The 17,233-nt window shown below is 45.1% G+C and overlaps 1 long non-coding RNA gene across 1 annotated transcript; it reads right to left on the reverse strand.

Moving 5' to 3' along the window:
• Positions 1 to 18: 18 nt before the first annotated feature.
• On the reverse strand, positions 19 to 781 carry LOC136507964 (uncharacterized). Its single transcript, XR_010771809.1, has 3 exons — positions 738 to 781; positions 390 to 579; positions 19 to 207 (listed from the first exon to the last, which is right to left on the reverse strand). It is a non-coding gene; the product is annotated as an uncharacterized lncRNA (long non-coding RNA).
• Between the last annotated feature and the right edge of the window lie 16,452 nt (positions 782 to 17,233).

Here is a 17,233-nt window from a genome sequence, read left to right on the forward strand (position 1 = left end):
GATATCACATGTCAGCATGCAATTTAGAGGGGTGTGGCATGTTCAGATAACAGATAACCAAAACATGGCCACGTATGGCTCTAGGTTTAAGATAACAGATAACCAAACACATGACTAAAACACTTAAAGTATTTGGAGGCTGCTCACTGTTCCTGCTCATCATAGCATTCTGTTATGAGTCTCCACCTCTTCATGCATATCACCTGACTACATACAGGAAGGTAAGGGAGCTTTCAGAACCCAACAAATCTAATTGTCCATGGAAGGGAAGGTAAAACCAATATTGTAGTCCAGATAGCAATCAAATATTCAGATGGCAAGTACTACAACACAATTATATAAGAAAGTGATCTAAACCAGCACAATTATATAAGGGATAAAGGAAGTACCTGATCTCAGCATTAGTATCTCCTCAGAATTAGAATGCTTCAATCTGAGATGATAGATCACCTAGCTAGACATCAGAGAAGCACCGCAATTTCAGAAATGAGCACACACCTAGACTGAACATGGCCATCCCAAGCCCTGCATCTGAAACATTTTAGTCCTGTTGAAATTGTCACGCCCATGGAGGAGTTCCTGCACAGCGTTGATGAAAAAAGAAGCAGAAAATTAACTGTCAAGCTTCAGCTTACAGCTCTCAAGCTGCTGTATGTAAGCCTACTTTTTTAGTGAAGTTGTATGTAAGCCTATGGCACATTGACAAAAATTAACTGTCAGGAATTTGGGAAAGTCACCGCTGAAAATAAAAGAACTTCAGTTTGCATGTCGCTGATGCTCATGCCATCACCTTCTTTCGCAGCCAGCTTTTGCGTGCAGCTTTGCGATTCTGATCCAACTACCTGATTATCTGTTGACACCAAGAGAGAATATAAAACTCACTATCTGGGATTCTCAAATACTTCAGATACATTGTAAATTGCAGCACCCTGAGAATATGAATTACTGTCAAAAGGTAATTAAAATGACCAATATATCATCAGATACTCTGTTCAGTGTTTTTGCATACTGGTTGTTTGCAGGTACAAAGTGGATAATTTACGTAGAACAAGAACTCATGAAAGATTTATAAAATGATTAATTGTTTTCACAAATTTCTGAAGTATGTTGGATCTGAACAAGAACTCATGAAATATTTACACTACCAACGACTATTAGAAGGCATAAATTTGATAATACTAACCAACTTCATCCACACTTCTGGTAGCCATCAACCAATTGCCAATTTGTTAATGGGTTTCAAGGCATTGTTTATGTTCTTCAGGCAATTTAGAGATAAGTCTGCTACTTCTTCATTCAACAACGCACAATAGGAACAATACATTTAGAATTGGTGTTCTTACCATAGAGGAAGCCCGCTTGCGCGCTCACGGCGGCCGGGGCGGGAGCTCGCCCATGCGTAGCCCGCGGCGCGGCGGAGCTAGGCCGGGCGTCTCGTGGTGGCCGAGACAGAGCTCGCCTGTGCGTAGCCCAACGGCGCAGTGGAGCTGGCCTGCGCGTCTCGCGGCGGCTGGGCCGGAGCCTGCAGTGCGGCTCGCGACGGCTGGGTGGAGGAAGGGTCTGGGGCGCCGCCGCCGCCGCCGCCGGTGAGGCACCCTTGGTCTTCCTAGATGCGGACGAGGTGCTCGACAGTTTGGCGTGAGAAATCCCTCCAGCGCGCGCCCAAACTCCCCCCGCGCCTGGGATCCGCGAGACCCTGGGGTCTGCGAGGTGCCGGTACAACAGTGCTGGAGCCAGTGACTCGGCCTCGGGCCATGAGCTCTCCTCGTCGTCTCGTGAGACGACAATGGCATATTGGACTTAAACAACGACCTTCGCAAATATATACTCCAAACAACGCGCGCTTCGTAAATACAGGACTCCAAACATCGTCTTCGTAAAAATAACCCTTGAAACATTGGCTTCTTAATTTTTATGACATTAGATGTATTCCATCCTTTTTTTATTCATAATGCATGTATTTCTCTCCTAAACTGACCCTTTTACTCTTCTGCCCGATTGTGGGGGGTATGACCCCGGATACTCACGGCATACCACATGGGCTACGCCCTCAGGGGCGGTCCAACCCACAAGACTAAGCCTTGCGGGGCACGACTCTGCTCGGCGCCTTCCATAAGACATCTGGAAGATATCCTGAAGATACTACGAGATCTATTAGGATATATATGATCCCAAGATTCCTGTAATCAGTTATTACTTTTTGGTTATCTCTCAGATCTAACCGACTTGTAACCCTGCTCCCCGGACTATATAAGACAGGCAGGGACCCCCTCTAAACTCACGCAATATCATACGATAGCTAATACAAACCAACAGACCACAGGAGTAGGGTATTACGTCATACTGACGGCCTGAACCAGTCTAACTCGTGTGTCTCTGTTGCCTTCTTGTTCTTGATCTCACGCTGCCCTGTCGATCAATCTACCTTCGTGGGATACCCTTCAGAGAACTACCGACGATATTCTATCGACAGTTGGTGCGCCAGGTAGGGGCTTACGTGTTGTTTCCCTGTCGAACAAGATGGTTTTTCTGCAGGCTCTTTGTCCCTCCCGTAGCCCGGCCAGATCTTCACGGTCAGATCAATCTCCTGGGTTGTCAACATTGATGGAGTCGGAGAGCTCCTCGAGCCTATGCAGATCAATTCTTTGCTGATCATCCCCGCACCTACGACTGCAAACCCGAACCGCCTCTGAGGTTGCCTTCATTAGCAACTCGCCGCCTGCTTCCTTGCTACCAGAGGAGGCAGATCAACAACGATGATCTGATCAAATCCGTCGACCGGGTCAAACTGAAGCTCGTCGATTGCCTCTCCATTGCCGAATCAGCTCTGGACACTTTGGTTCAGCGCCGACCACCCTCCGATCCAAATCTATCGGAGGCTACTCAAAAAACTCTAGGAGTTGTGGCTCTGCCCTTCGGGCTCACCAACATCGCTGCCACCTTCCAAGACGCCCTAAGGGGCAAATTCGCCGACCAGGTGGGAGACATCCATCCTCTCGTCGACCAGATCACCGACCAGCCTCTGCCGGCCGTCAACATGCTCCACGTCGTCCGACACTCCGGAGCGTCCCTCCAAACCATCCTGGAGGAGAATCTAGGCTCTAAGTCCTAGGGCTCTATGGAGACCCTCGCGGAAACCTTCACCGAGCAACTTCCTCTCCCTCTGTTCCATGGCGGCACAATCTTCATTGTCAGCATCGACAGCCCCCTCAGAATGGCAAAACCAAGGAGGAACGCGCCGCTCGTGAGAACTGGAACGTCAACCGCGCACAACGCCGAGCAAACGAGAATGCCCTTGCGATGGCCGAGCAGCAGCTCGACTCGCAAGGAAGGCCACTCCAGTGCAACCTCGACGAAGAGTTTCTCCGCATTGACGGTCATGACGTCTTCAAGACTCCAAGTGCTAATGTGGCAGTGGCCACCAATGAGCTTGCCCGCCTCCCATAGATGCCTGAGCTCACCAAGGTCACCGCCATGCTTAAAGCGGTGCACTGCTAGGTCAATGAGATTCGCCAGGATCAGAGACCTTCATACTCCACCACTTCGATTCACCAATCAGTTGCCACAAGAACCGATCGCCGCCAAAATCGCTTCACCGACCAGCACCGTGACAATAGGCAACCCCTCTAGAGCGGAGCTAGGGGCAACCGCGCCGAATATCACCGCCAACATGACCAGGAAGTCGACCAGGACATCCGGGTGCATCTCAATAATCTTTGAGATGCACGATGACGTATCGATGAGCACCGTTTCTGTCACCATGAAGGCGAAGTACGCCGCCGCTAGGAGTGTGAGCAAGAGTATGGTAACCCAGACTCAGCTCTCAAGCCAATCACCGCCAACAACACTACAAACGATGGCGCCAACAACCCTGAGGGTCCCCCAACTTTCACAAGGGAGCTACGAACACTCCAGTGGTCCCTACGGGTTCAAAATCACTATAGTGGCTACAGGCTTACACCACTACTGTCCGCGCTGCCGGAGGAGACACCAGCGTCATGACGAACTATCTCCCCATCATGCTCACACTGGCAGCCATGAGCTAGTTCACAAGCCTTGCCTCAGACACCATCGGCTCCTGGGAAGAGCTAAAAAGTCTTCACCGACAATTACATGGCTACGTGTACTCGGCCGGGCACCAAGCATGATCTGAACCTCATCAACCAAAAGCCATCCGAGCTCCTCCGTAGCTACATCCGATGCTTTTCCGAAATGAGGAATTCTATTCCAAACATCATGGAAGTCGAGGTCATCACCGCCTTCATACGAGGACTCCATCACCGCGAGCTTCGCTCCAAGTTCAACCGCAAGCCACCCACTAGGATTGGTGAGATGATCACAACCGCCAACCAGTACGCCGACGCCGAAGAAGCCGAGGTGCACTTCAATGAGGATGCGGGAACTCATCGCTGAAAGGTCCTAGTATGGCTAGAGGGGGGTGAATAGCCTATTTAAAAATCTACAAATCAACTAGAGCAATTTGATTAGTATGACAAATGGTGAAATGCAAACTTGCTCTAGCTCTACAAGGGTTGCAAGCCACCTATCCAACAATTCTAGTTGCAATGATTACTAGGCACACAACTTGCAATGTTACTACTCACTATGAGCTCTCAAACTTGCTACTCTAAAGAGCTTCACTAGATGAACATAAAATAACAAAGCAAGCTCTTAATTCTAATTACACTAAAGAGCTTGCCACAACTAGTTTGCAAGAATATAAATGAGTGAGTAGGATGATTATACCGCCATGTAGAGGAATGAACCAATCACAAGATGAAGATTAAGCCAATCACCAGGAGAATGCAAATGACAAGAGACAACCGATTTTCTCCCGAGGTTCACGTGTTTGCCAACACGCTACGTCCCCGTTGTGTCGACCAACACTTGGTGGTTCGGCGGCTAAGAGGTGTTTCACAAACCTCGTCCACACAATTGGACACCGCAAGAACCTACCCACAAGTGAGGTAACTCAATGACACAAGCAATTTACTAGAGTTACCTTTTGGCACTCCGCTGGGGAAGGTACAACTCCCCTCACAATCACCGGAGACAGCCACGAACAATCACCAACTCGTGCCGATCCTCCACCGCTGCACCAAGCCGTCTAGGTGGTGGCAACCACCAAGAGTAACAAGCGAAATCCATAGCGCAACACGAATACCAAGTGCCTCTAGATGCAATTACTCAAGCAATGCACTTGGATTCTCTCCCAATCTCACAAAGATGATGGATCAATGATGGAGATGAGTGGGAGTGCTTTGGCTAAGCTCACAAGATTGCTATGTCAATGAAAATATGCAAGAGGGTGAGCTAGAGCCGGCCATGGGGCTTAAATAGAAGCCCCCACGAAATAGAGCCGTTGTACCCCTTCACCAGGTACTAATCGGGGTGACCGGACGCTCTGGTCCTACTGATCGGATGTAGGGCTCAGCATCCGGTCGCCCGATGCCGGCCACGTGTCGTCCTACGTACAACAGGAGTCGTTTGATCTCAACGGTCATGACATGACCAGACGCTCAGTCATAAGTGACCAGACGCTAAACTCTCAGTGTCCGGTCATTTCCAGTAAGCTCCCAAAGACTGAAAAACTTGACCGGATGCGTCCGATGGTTCTTGACCGGACACATCCAGCGTCCGGTCAGTTACCCTGACATCAGTGCAGCCACGTCAGCTCTGACCGGATGCATCCTTCCAGCGTTCGGTCAGTTAGAGGCCTAGCGTCCGGTCACATGACTGACACTGGGTCATCACTACCACGCCTGACCAGACATGCCGGTCCCCCTGAGACCAGCATCTGGTCAGTAGAAAAACAGCGAGACTGACCCTTTATCATCTCTATCTCCTTCACCCTTGCTCAAATGTGCCAACCACCAAGTGTATCACCTTGTGCATATGTGTTAGCATATTTTCACAAATATTTTCAAGGGTGTTAGTACTCCACTAGATCCTAAATGCATATGCAATGAATTAGAGCATCTAGTGGCACTTTGATAACCGCATTTCGATACGAGTTTCACTCCTCTTAATAGTATGGCTATCTATCCTAAAGGTGATCACACTCACTAAGTGTCTTGATCACTTAAACAAAATGGCTCCTACATTTTATACCTTTGCTTTGAGCCTTTTGTTTTTCTCTTTCTTCTTTTCCAAGTTCAAGCCTTTGATCATAACCATGCCATCACCATTGTCATGATCTTCGTCATTGCTTCATCACTTAGAATGGTGCTACCTATCTCATGATCACTTTGATAAACTAGGTTAGCACTTAGGGTTTCATCAATTAACCAAAACCAAACTAGAGCTTTCAATCTCCCCCTTTTTGGTAATTGATGACAACCCTTACACAAAGATATGAAATGAGCTTCAATTGAATTCATGTTGCTTGCCCAAGCATATTTACCATGTGTAAAGGATATGGAGAAGTTTCATGAACTCCATATGGTAGCAATTGCTCCCCCTACATATGTGCTAAGAGTTTGGATTGGAGCTTTGCACATATGCTTAGATAGGAAATATAGGAGACAATTTCTACCAAATGATGCTAAGGTATAAGAGATGGACCTTTGAAGCGTGATACCAATCGGAGTGCACCATAACACCATCCTTAGCACCATTAATAACTAGACATACATAAAAAACTAGAATACCCCATTAGATCAAAATTACAAGTAAGGGTCTAGTTTCCATATGATGAACATAAGTCTAGTTACTTTAGCTAGATACTACTTGATAGCTAGATACCACTTGTAAATTTATGGAAATGAAATCATTAGATGACCTATGCATACTAGATTTTCATTTCATCATGCAAATTTACAATTAGCATACACCACACAAGCATGGATGTTGAAATTTAGAACTTGTGCCATGCAAGCAAACACATGAAATGCACATTCAAATGCACCATACAAGTTCATGAGCTTGCTCCCCCTACTTGTGTGCTCAAGATTTTAATTGATCCCCTTCCTTTGTCATATCTTATCTCTCTACACTATTTCTCCCCCTATCACTTATCTTTGTTTCTCTCCCCCTTTGTCATCAATGACCACAAAAGCTTAAAGTATAGAGAGGTTCAAATTATAGATAGGTTCGGGTGAAACCATGTGAAATGAGGATCATTTTTCAATTTTGTTCAATCTAGATTACTTGCGAAAGATATTTAACTCAGTTTGATCCAAGGACAAGCTTCTTCACACCTCCAAATAAGGGTTATCTTGTACCATGTTGAGTTAAACACTTATAGCTCATTTTATAGATCAAACACTAGGTTTACAAGCCCACAAACATGTCATATGCTACCACTATATCATTTTAAGCATACAAGCAATAGTGGTACCATACAAGCATCAAATTCATTTGATTTTCATGAATGAGCCTATTTAAATGTGAAATATGTCTAGATGCACTAATCATGTCCTTAGCAAGAATGTATGTCATGCCAATCAATTTATACCTTGTATTGCTCGAAGGAGAGGCATGTCATATAATGGGGTTGCATCAACACATGTTGGTGAAGTCAAGTATGTTCAATTCATTCCTTAGCTTGCAAAACCTCTTCTCATCAAGTGGCTTGGTGAATATGTCGGCAAGTTGATCTTCGGTGCCTACACTCTCTATGCAAATGTCCCCTTTTTGTTGGTGATCTCTTATGAAATGATGGCGGACATCAATATGCTTTGTTCTTGAGTGTTGAACCAGGTTGTTTGTGAGTTTAATGGCACTCTCATTGTCACATAGCAATGGCACTTGCTTGATTCTAATTCCAAAATCACTCAAAGTAGCCTTCATCTAAAGTAATTGAGCACAACAACTACCGGCCAAAATGTACTCCGCTTCGGCGGTTGAAAGTGCTACACTATTTTGTTTCTTTGATGACCAAGATACAAGTGATCTTCCTAATAGTTGACATGTGCCTGATGTTCTATTTCTCTCAACTTTGCATCCCGCATAATCGGAGTCTGAATATCTAATTAACTCAAATCTTGCTCCTTTGGGATACCACAATCCAACATTTTATGTATGCTTCAAGTACCTCAATATTCTCTTTGTTGCTTTCAAATGACTCTCTCTTGGTGAGGCTTGAAATCTAGCACTCATGCATACACTAAACATCACATCCGATCTTGATGCGGTCACATAGAGTAGGCTTCCAATCATAGACCGATACATCTTTTGATCCACCATGTTGCCACTAGCATCACAATCCAAGCTTCCACTTGTCCCCATTGGTATACTAATAGCTTTACTATCATCCATTCCAAACTTCTTAAGCATGTCCTTGATATACTTGCCTTGACTCACAAATGTGCCATTCTTCATTTGCTTGATTTGAAGACCAAGGAAGTAGCTAAGTTCTCCAATCATGGACATCTCAAATTCACTTGCCATCATCTTGCCAAACTCCTCACAAAAATCTTGATTTGTTCATCCAAATATGGTATCATCAACATATATTTGCATTACAAACAAGGCATTTCCAAGCTTCTTAGTGAAGAGAGTGGTGTCAACCTTTCCCATCTTGAATCCCTTAGAGAGTAGGAAATCCCTCAACCTCTCATACCATGCTCTTGGTGCTTGTTTCAATCCATACAAAGCCTTTCTTAACTTGTAAACATGGTTGGGTTTCCTTTCATCTTCAAAACCAGGAGGTTGCTCAACATACACAAGCTCATTGATGTACCCAATGAGAAATGCACTCTTTACATCTATTTGGTACAACTTGATGTTGTGGGTACAAGCATAGGCTAACAAGATCCTAATTGCTTCCAATCTTGCAACCGGGGCATATGTTTTTCCAAAGTCAAGACCTTCAACTTGAGTGTAACCTTGAGCCACTAATCTTGCTTTGTTCCTTATTACTATCCCATCTTGATCTTGCTTGTTCTGAAAGACCCACTTGGTTCCAATCACATTATGATTCTTAGACCTCTCTACTAAATCCCATACTTGGTTTCTTGTGAAGTTGTTTAGCTCTTCATGCATAGCATTGACCCAATCAACATCCTTCAAAGCTTCATCTATCTTCTTAGGTTCAATGGATGACACAAATGAGAAATGCTCACAAAATAAAGCCAATCTTGATCTAGTTTGCATACCTCTTGAAATATCACCAATGATAGTGTCCAACGGATGATCTCTTGCAACATTGGTTGGTTGAAGCACTTGCACTTGATTGCTAGCATTTGATTGATCACTTGGTTGAGATGATGAACTAGCCACTTGTTGATCTTGCTCATTGCCATCACTAGTGCTTGCTTGGATTTGATCATGAGAACCACTAGCTTGCACATTTGAGTTAGAGAGCACTTGATTCTTGTCATCTTCAATATCAATCACCTCTCTAGGCCTTAACTCACCAATGTCCATATTTCTCATTGCCTTGATCAATTGAGTGCCTTTCACATCATCTAGATTCTCATCTTCCTCTTGGGAACCATTTGTTTCATCAAACTCCACATCATGAACCTCCTCAAGAGTACCACTAGCCAAATTCCAAACTCTATAAGCCTTGCTAGTAGTGGAGTAACCAAGCAAGAAACTTTCATCACATTTCTTTTCAAACTTGCTCAATCTAGTGCCTTTCTTCAATATGTAGCATTTACAACCAAATACCCGAAAGTATGCTATGTTGGGCTTTCTTCCATTCAATAGCTCATAAGGTGTCTTCTCCATCATGGGGTGACAATAGAGTCGGTTGCTATAGTAGCAAGCCGTGTTGATTGCTTTGGCCCAAAAAGAATGACTCACATTGTACTCACTCAACATTGATCTTGTCATATCAATTAAGGTTCTATTCTTTCTTTCAACTAACCCATTTGATTGAGGAGTATACTTGGCCGAGAATTGACGTCTAATTCCAAATTCATCACACAACTCATCAATTCTTGTGTTCTTGAACTCACTTCCATTGTCACTTATAACTTTCTTGATTGTTGTTTCAAACTCATTGTGAACATCCTTGACAAAAGATTTGAATATTGCAAACATATCACTCTTGTCACCAAGAAAGAAGACCCATGTGTATCTAGTGAAATCATCCACAATCATAAATCCATATTTGTTTCCACCAATGCTAGTGTATGTGGTTGGTCCAAACAAGTCCATGTGCATCAACTCAAATGCCTTAGATGTGCTCATCATGCTCTTCTTAGGATGTGTGTTATCAACTTGTTTTCCGGCTTGACATGCACTACATAGCTTATCTTTCTCAAAAGTGACATCTTTCAAGCCTCTAACTAAGTCATGCTTAATCAACTTGTTCAATTGTTTCATTCCAACATGACCAAGCCTTTTATGCCATAACCAACCCATGCTAGACTTAGTGATCAAACATGTTGTCAATTGAGCTTCTCTAGCATTGAAATCATCTAAGTATAGATTCTCATATCTAAATCCTTTGAATATCGAGTTAGAGCCATCTACACTTATGATCTCTACATCATCCACACCAAATATGCACTTGAAACCAAGATCACACAATTGAGCTACCGACAAAAGGTTGAAGTTCAAGCTCTCTACTAGTAGCATATTGGAAATGCTCAAGTCATTGGATATTGCAATCTTACCAAGCCCTTTGACCTTGCCTTTTCCATTGTCACCAAATGTGATACTATCAAACCCATTTCTCTTGTTTTTATTGATTGAATTGAACATTCTTGGATCACCGGTCATGTGTTGTGCACCCACTATCAAGCACCCAATGCCTTCCTCCAGCTTTATAATTGACCTACAAAAGAAGATCAATTCTTTTTAGGTACCCAAACTTGCTTGGGTCCTTGTAGGTTAGTCACCAAGGTCTTCGGTACCCAAATGGCCTTCTTCTTTGGCCCCACAATTGGTGTACCAATGAACTTAGCATTCACACCGTTGGCACCCTTATAAAGCATGTAACAAGAATCAAATTTGATTGAGGATACATTAGGTTGTTTGTTCTTGTTAGTCTTGCAATTTTGCTCTATATGCCCAACTTGCTTGCATCTATTGTAAAACCGACCATTGCCCTTCACAAAGCTAGCTTTGGGAGTGATAAAGGCTGCCTTGCCTTTCTTGGGGGTATAGCCTAATCCCTCTTTGTTGAGAGAAAACCTTTGGCTACCCAAGCACTTTAGCAAGCAGGCTTCTCCACCATTGGCATTGCCTAAGGCACAAGTGAGCTCATTCACCTCCTTCTTGAGGGTCTTATTTTCCACCATTAGTGAGGTTTCACAAGTGAGACCATCACTCAAAGGTGAAGTAGAAGTGATATTGCCACAAGAAGTATTAGTGGGAGCAACAAAAATAGATTCATTAATAAGATCACATGTTAGTCCCACATCACATGATATGATCACTTGCTCCTTCTTGGCTTCCTCCACTTTGACTTGCTCAATGGGAGAGGAGTGAGCCTTTTCAAGCTTAGAGTGAGCTTTGCCAAACTTCTCATGGGCTTCCATTAGCCTCTCATGAGTGGCATTGAGCTCATCAAGGGATTGCTCAAGAAATTTTACTTTCTTGCGCAATTCTTTACACTCCTTTCTCTTCATCTCATTGCAAGCGTGCACTTGCTCACACATGTCCAAGATCTCCTCCTTGCTATATTCCTCATCCTCATCATTATCATCATTATCATTCCTACAAGAGTCACTTTCACATTCATCATCATCACTCTCATCATATTTTACCTTGGTAGGCTTTGCCATGAGACATGTAGATGGAGTGTCAAAGATGGAGAGCTTCTTGTTGATGGCGATGCTTGCTAGTGCTCTCTTGATAGATTTATTGTCATCATCACTAGAGCTATCACCATCCGAGGAACCATCACTATCCCAAGTGACTACATAGCCTCCACCCATTTTCTTCTTTTGGAAGGTCATTCTCTTCTCCTTCTCTTTCTTTTCATTTTTATCTTTCTTGTGCTTCTTCTTCTCATTTTCATCATTATCACTATTGTAGGGACAATTTGCTACAATATGATCGGGGCTCTTGCAATTGTAGCATCTTCTCATATACTCTTTGCTCTTGGTGTGATCTCTTCTCTTTCTTGCATCATAGCCCTTCTTCTTCATGAATTTGCCCATCTTGCGCACAAATAGAGCCATGACTTCATCATCAATATCACTAAGATCATCATCATCACTTGATTCTTTCTTGAACTTGCCCTTGTTCTTGGATGATGATGAGCTAGCCTTGAATGCTACACTCTTCTTCTTCTTGTCCTCTTCTTCCTTCTTGTCCTCCTTGTCATCCCCTTCCCTTTCCACACGGTATGTTTCTTGGGTCATGACATCGCCTAGTACTTGGTTGGGGGTAATGTCCTTCGATCCTCCTCTTATGATGAGCAATCTCAACATCTCAAATCTTGGGGGTAAGCACATTAAGAATTGATGAGAGACATCATCATCCTTGATCTTCTCTCCCAATACCTTCAAGTCATTGACGATGACTTGCAATCGATGGAACATTTCCGGAATGCTCTCATCATCCTTCATCTTGAAACTTGTCAACTTGTCCTTGAGGATGTACAACTTGACACTCTTCACCGCCAGTGTGCCCTCATATGTTTCCTCTAATCTCCTCCACACCTCATTTGCTCTTTCACAATCTTTGATTTTCTCAAACACCTTGGAATCAATAGCATTGTATATGGTGTTGAGAGCCATTGTGTTACATTGCTTGTTGATCTTGTCTTGGTTGGTGGGATCATCGGGATCAATGATAGTATAGTCACTTCCCATACTTGATCATTTATTGAACCAAGATACATTCTCATCTTTCTCTTCCAATAACCATAGGATGTGCCATCAAAGAATGGTGGTTTGCCCCCCACATGGTTGAACACAACTTGAGCCATAATTTGACACCGAGGTTGTTAAGCCTTCAATCAAACGGTGACCATGGCTCTGATACCACTTGAAAGGTCCTAGTATGGCTAGAGGGGGTGAATAGCCTATTTAAAAATCTACAAATCAACTAGAGCAATTTGATTAGTATGACAAATGGCGAAATGCAAACTTGCTCTAGCTCTACAAGGGTTGCAAGCCACCTATCCAACAATTCTAGTTACAATGATTACTAGGCACACAACTTGCAATGTTACTACTCACTATGAGCTCTCAAACTTGCTACTCTAAAGAGCTTCACTAGATGAACTTAAAATAACAAAGCAAGCTCTCAATTCTAATTACACTAAAGAGCTTGCCACAACTAGTTTGCAAGAATATAAACAAGTGAGTAGGATGATTATACCGCCGTGTAGAGGAATGAACCAATCACAAGATGAAGATTAAGCCAATCACTAGGAGAATGCAAATGACAAGAGACAACCAATTTTCTCCTGAGGTTCACATGCTTGCCAACGTGCTACATCCCCGTTGTGTCGACCAACTCGTGCCGATCCTCCACCGCTGCACCAAGCCGTCTAGGTGGTGGCAACCACCAAGAGTAACAAGCAAAATCCATAGCGCAACACGAATACCAAGTGCCTCTAGATGCAATCACTCAAGCAATGCACTTGGATTCTCTCCCAATCTCACAAAGATGATGGATCAATGATAGAGATGGGTGGGAGTGCTTTGGCTAAGCTCACAAGATTGCTATGTCAATGAAAATGTGCAAGAGGGTGAGCTAGAGCCGGCCATGGGGCTTAAATAGAAGCCCCCACAAAATAGAGCCGTTGTACCCCTTCACTGGGTACTGATCGGGGTGACCGGATGCTCCGGTCCTACTGATCGGATGCAGGGCTTAGCGTCCAGTCGCCCGATGGCGGCCACGTGTTGTCCTGCGTAAAAAAGGAGTCATTTGATCTCAATGGTCATGACATGACCAGACGCTCAGTCATAAGTGACCAGACACTGAACCCTCAGTGTCCGGTCATTTCCAGTAAGCTCCCAAAGACTAAAAAACTTGACCGGACGCGTCCGGTGGTACTTGACCGACACATCCAGCGTCTGGTCAGTTACCCTAACATCAGTGTAGCCATGTCAGCTCTGACTGGACGCATCCTTCCAGTGTCCGGTCAGTTAGAGGCCCAGTGCCTGGTCACATGACCAACGCTGGGTCATCACTACCATGCCTAACCGGACGTGCCGGTCCCCCCTGAGACCAGCGTCCGGTCAGTAGAAAAACAGCGAGACTAACCCTTTATCATCTCTATCTCCTTCACCCTTGCTCAAATGTGCCAACCACCAAGTGTATCACCTTGTGCACATGTGTTAGCATATTTTCACAAATATTTTCAAGGGTGTTAGTACTCCACTAGATCCTAAATGCATATGTAATGAATTAGAGCATCTAGTGGCACTTTGATAACTGCATTTTGATACGAGTTTCACTCCTCTTAATAGTACGGCTATCTATCCTAAATGTGATCACACTCACTAAGTGTCTTGATCACTTAAACAAAATGGCTCCTTCATTTTATACCTTTGTCTTGAGCCTTTTGTTTTTCTCTTTCTTCTTTTCCAAGTTCAAGCCTTTGATCATAACCATGCCATCACCATTGTCATGATCTTCGTCATTGCTTCATCACTTGGAATGGTGCTACCTATCTTATGATCACTTTGATAAACTAGGTTATCACTTAGGGTTTCATTAATTAACCAAAACCAAACTAGAGCTTTCAATCGCCCAACACGTCGCTACAATGACCGCCCCGACGACCGACGCCACAATGACCGCCGCTTTGACGACCGCAGTTACCATCGTGACAGCGGTCGTGATCGACCAGAAGGACCCAAGACTGGTCAAAATCGCCGTCGCCGGCCAGACCACATCATCGCTGCCATCAATGAACCTTGTGCTAAGCGCAACTATGACAAACAGTACAAGAAGATCCTCGATGGCCCATGCCCTCTCCATAAGAACGCCTAGCACAAGATGAAGAACTGCCTTAGTTTGGCTAAGGAGTTCTAGGACAAAAAGCTGGACAACAACGCCAACGACAGAGCCAGAGGTCACCGACCACCTAAGGGCAATGACAATGCCTTCTAGGCCCATGACAAGGTGATCTCCACCATCTTCGAGGGGCCTTGCCTCCACCAAGAGTAGAAGAGAATGGAAGCTCGTCGCACGGCGGGTGCTCAACGTCACTACGGAGGATGCTGTCGCCAACCCTAGCTATTGGCCATGGTCTAAGGTCCCCATCACCTTCAGCAGGGCTGACTAGTGGGTGGACATTCCCTACATAGGGCATTTCTCCCTCGTCCTCGATGCAACCGTCTAGAAGGTGCTCTTTAGAAAAGTGCTCGTCGACGGTGGGAGCGCTCTAAATCTCCTCTTCGCCGGAGCCCTAAAGGAGCTGGGCCTCGGATTAGCGGATCTCACACCCTCTGACTCCTCCTTTTGGGGTGTGGTACCTGATAGGGCCTCCAAACCACTTGGAGAGATCACCCTACCAGTACAGTTTGGCATGGCAAGCAACTACCGCGTCGAGCACATCAGCTTCTACGTCGCCGATTTCAACACCGCCTACCATGCCATACTTGGTCGGCCAGCTCTGGCCAAGTTCATAGTTGTACTACACTATGCGTATCTGGTGCTGAAGATGCCTTCGCCTACAGGAGTTCTGGCCCTACGGGCCAACCTCTCCATCGCCTACGCCTAGAGACAGAGAGTCTCGCCCTCGCCGAAGCCACCGACCTCTCCATCTAGATGGCCAGCGTGGTCATCGAAGCCAAAACGTTGTTCGCCGATGACATGGAGATCCCAGAGCTAGAGCCTCCTCGTGCCTTCGCCAAGTCTAAGGAAATAAAGGAGGTCGGCCTCGGCCTCAACGACCCCTCCAAGACCGTGAAGATTGGGGCTCACCTTGACCCCAAATAGGAAAGCGCGCTCATCTCCTTCCTACGTGCCAACGCCGACCTGTTTGCTTGGAAACCTATAGACATGCCAGGGGTACCACAGGAGAAGATCGAGCACACCTTGAATGTCTCATCGACCGCCAAACCGATCAAGCAGAAACTCCGTCGATTCGCGCTAGACAAGAAGGAGGCTATTAGGGTAGAAATAAAATGGCTCTTAGCTGCCAGATTTATATAAGAAGTGTATCATACTAAGTGGTTAGCAAACCCTATTCTCGTTCGAAAAAAAGAATAAAGAATGGAGAATGTGCGTTGATTACACTGATCTTAACAAACACTACCCTAAAGATCCCTTTGGTTTGCCTTGGATAGACGAGGTTGTAGACTCCACCGCCGGCTACGAACTGCTCTCCTTCCTTGATTGTTGCTCCAGCTATCACCAGATCTCCCTCAAGGAAGAAGATCAGATCAAGATGTCTTTCATCACGCCCTTCAGTGCATATTGCTACACCACCATGTCCTTCGGACTCAAGAACGCTGGGGCAACTTATCAAAGGGCTATCCAAATGTGCCTCGATCAACAGATTGGCCGCAAAGTCAAAGCTTATATCAATGATGTGGTCGTCAAGTCCAAAACCGTCAATGATCTTATCGCCGATCTCGAAGAAACGTTCGCCAACCTAAAAAGGTACCGATGGAAGCTGAACCCTTCAAAGTGCATCTTTGGAGTTCCATCCGGTATACTCCTAGGCTACATTATCAGCGCATGAGGCATCGAGCCTAATCCTAACAAGGTCTCCGCCATCACCAACATGAAACGCCCAACATGCATCAAGGATGTATAGAAGCTTACAGGGTGCATGGCTACCTTAAGCTGCTTCATATCGCACCTCGTCAAAAAAGGGCTACCTTTCTTCAAACTCCTCAAGGCCTCTGAGCGTTTTTCCTGGTCGGAAGAGGCAGACACAGCTTTTGAGCAGCTTAAGTTGTTCCTAACAAAGCGTCTGGTCATGATGGTGCCACAGCCAAATGAAACTCTCCTGATCTATATCGCCGTTACTTCTCGCGTCGTCAGCACAACAATTGTGGTCGAACGTGAGGAGGCTAGGCACGCCTATATGGTGCAACGTCCGGTATTTTCATCAGCGAGGTTCTTAATGAGCCCAAGACTCATTATCCTCAGGTTCAGAAGCTGCTATACGTCGTTCTGATTATGTCGCGCAAGCTCCCCCACTACTTCGAGTATTACAAGATTGCCGTGGTCACCAAGTTCCCTCTAGGGGACATCCTCCGCAACAAAGAGGCCAACGGCCATATCATCAAGTGGGCTGTTGAGCTCGACACTTACTCTATTGAATTCAGAAGCAGGCCTACGATCAAGTCTCAGGCGCTTGCTGATTTCGTCGCTGAGTGGACCGAGATCCAAGAGCCCATCGCTGCCACCTGCCCCAAGC

This window comes from Miscanthus floridulus, chromosome 15 (genome assembly GCF_019320115.1).
Source record: "Miscanthus floridulus cultivar M001 chromosome 15, ASM1932011v1, whole genome shotgun sequence".
In the NCBI taxonomy this organism is placed as follows: Eukaryota; Viridiplantae; Streptophyta; class Magnoliopsida; order Poales; family Poaceae; genus Miscanthus; species Miscanthus floridulus.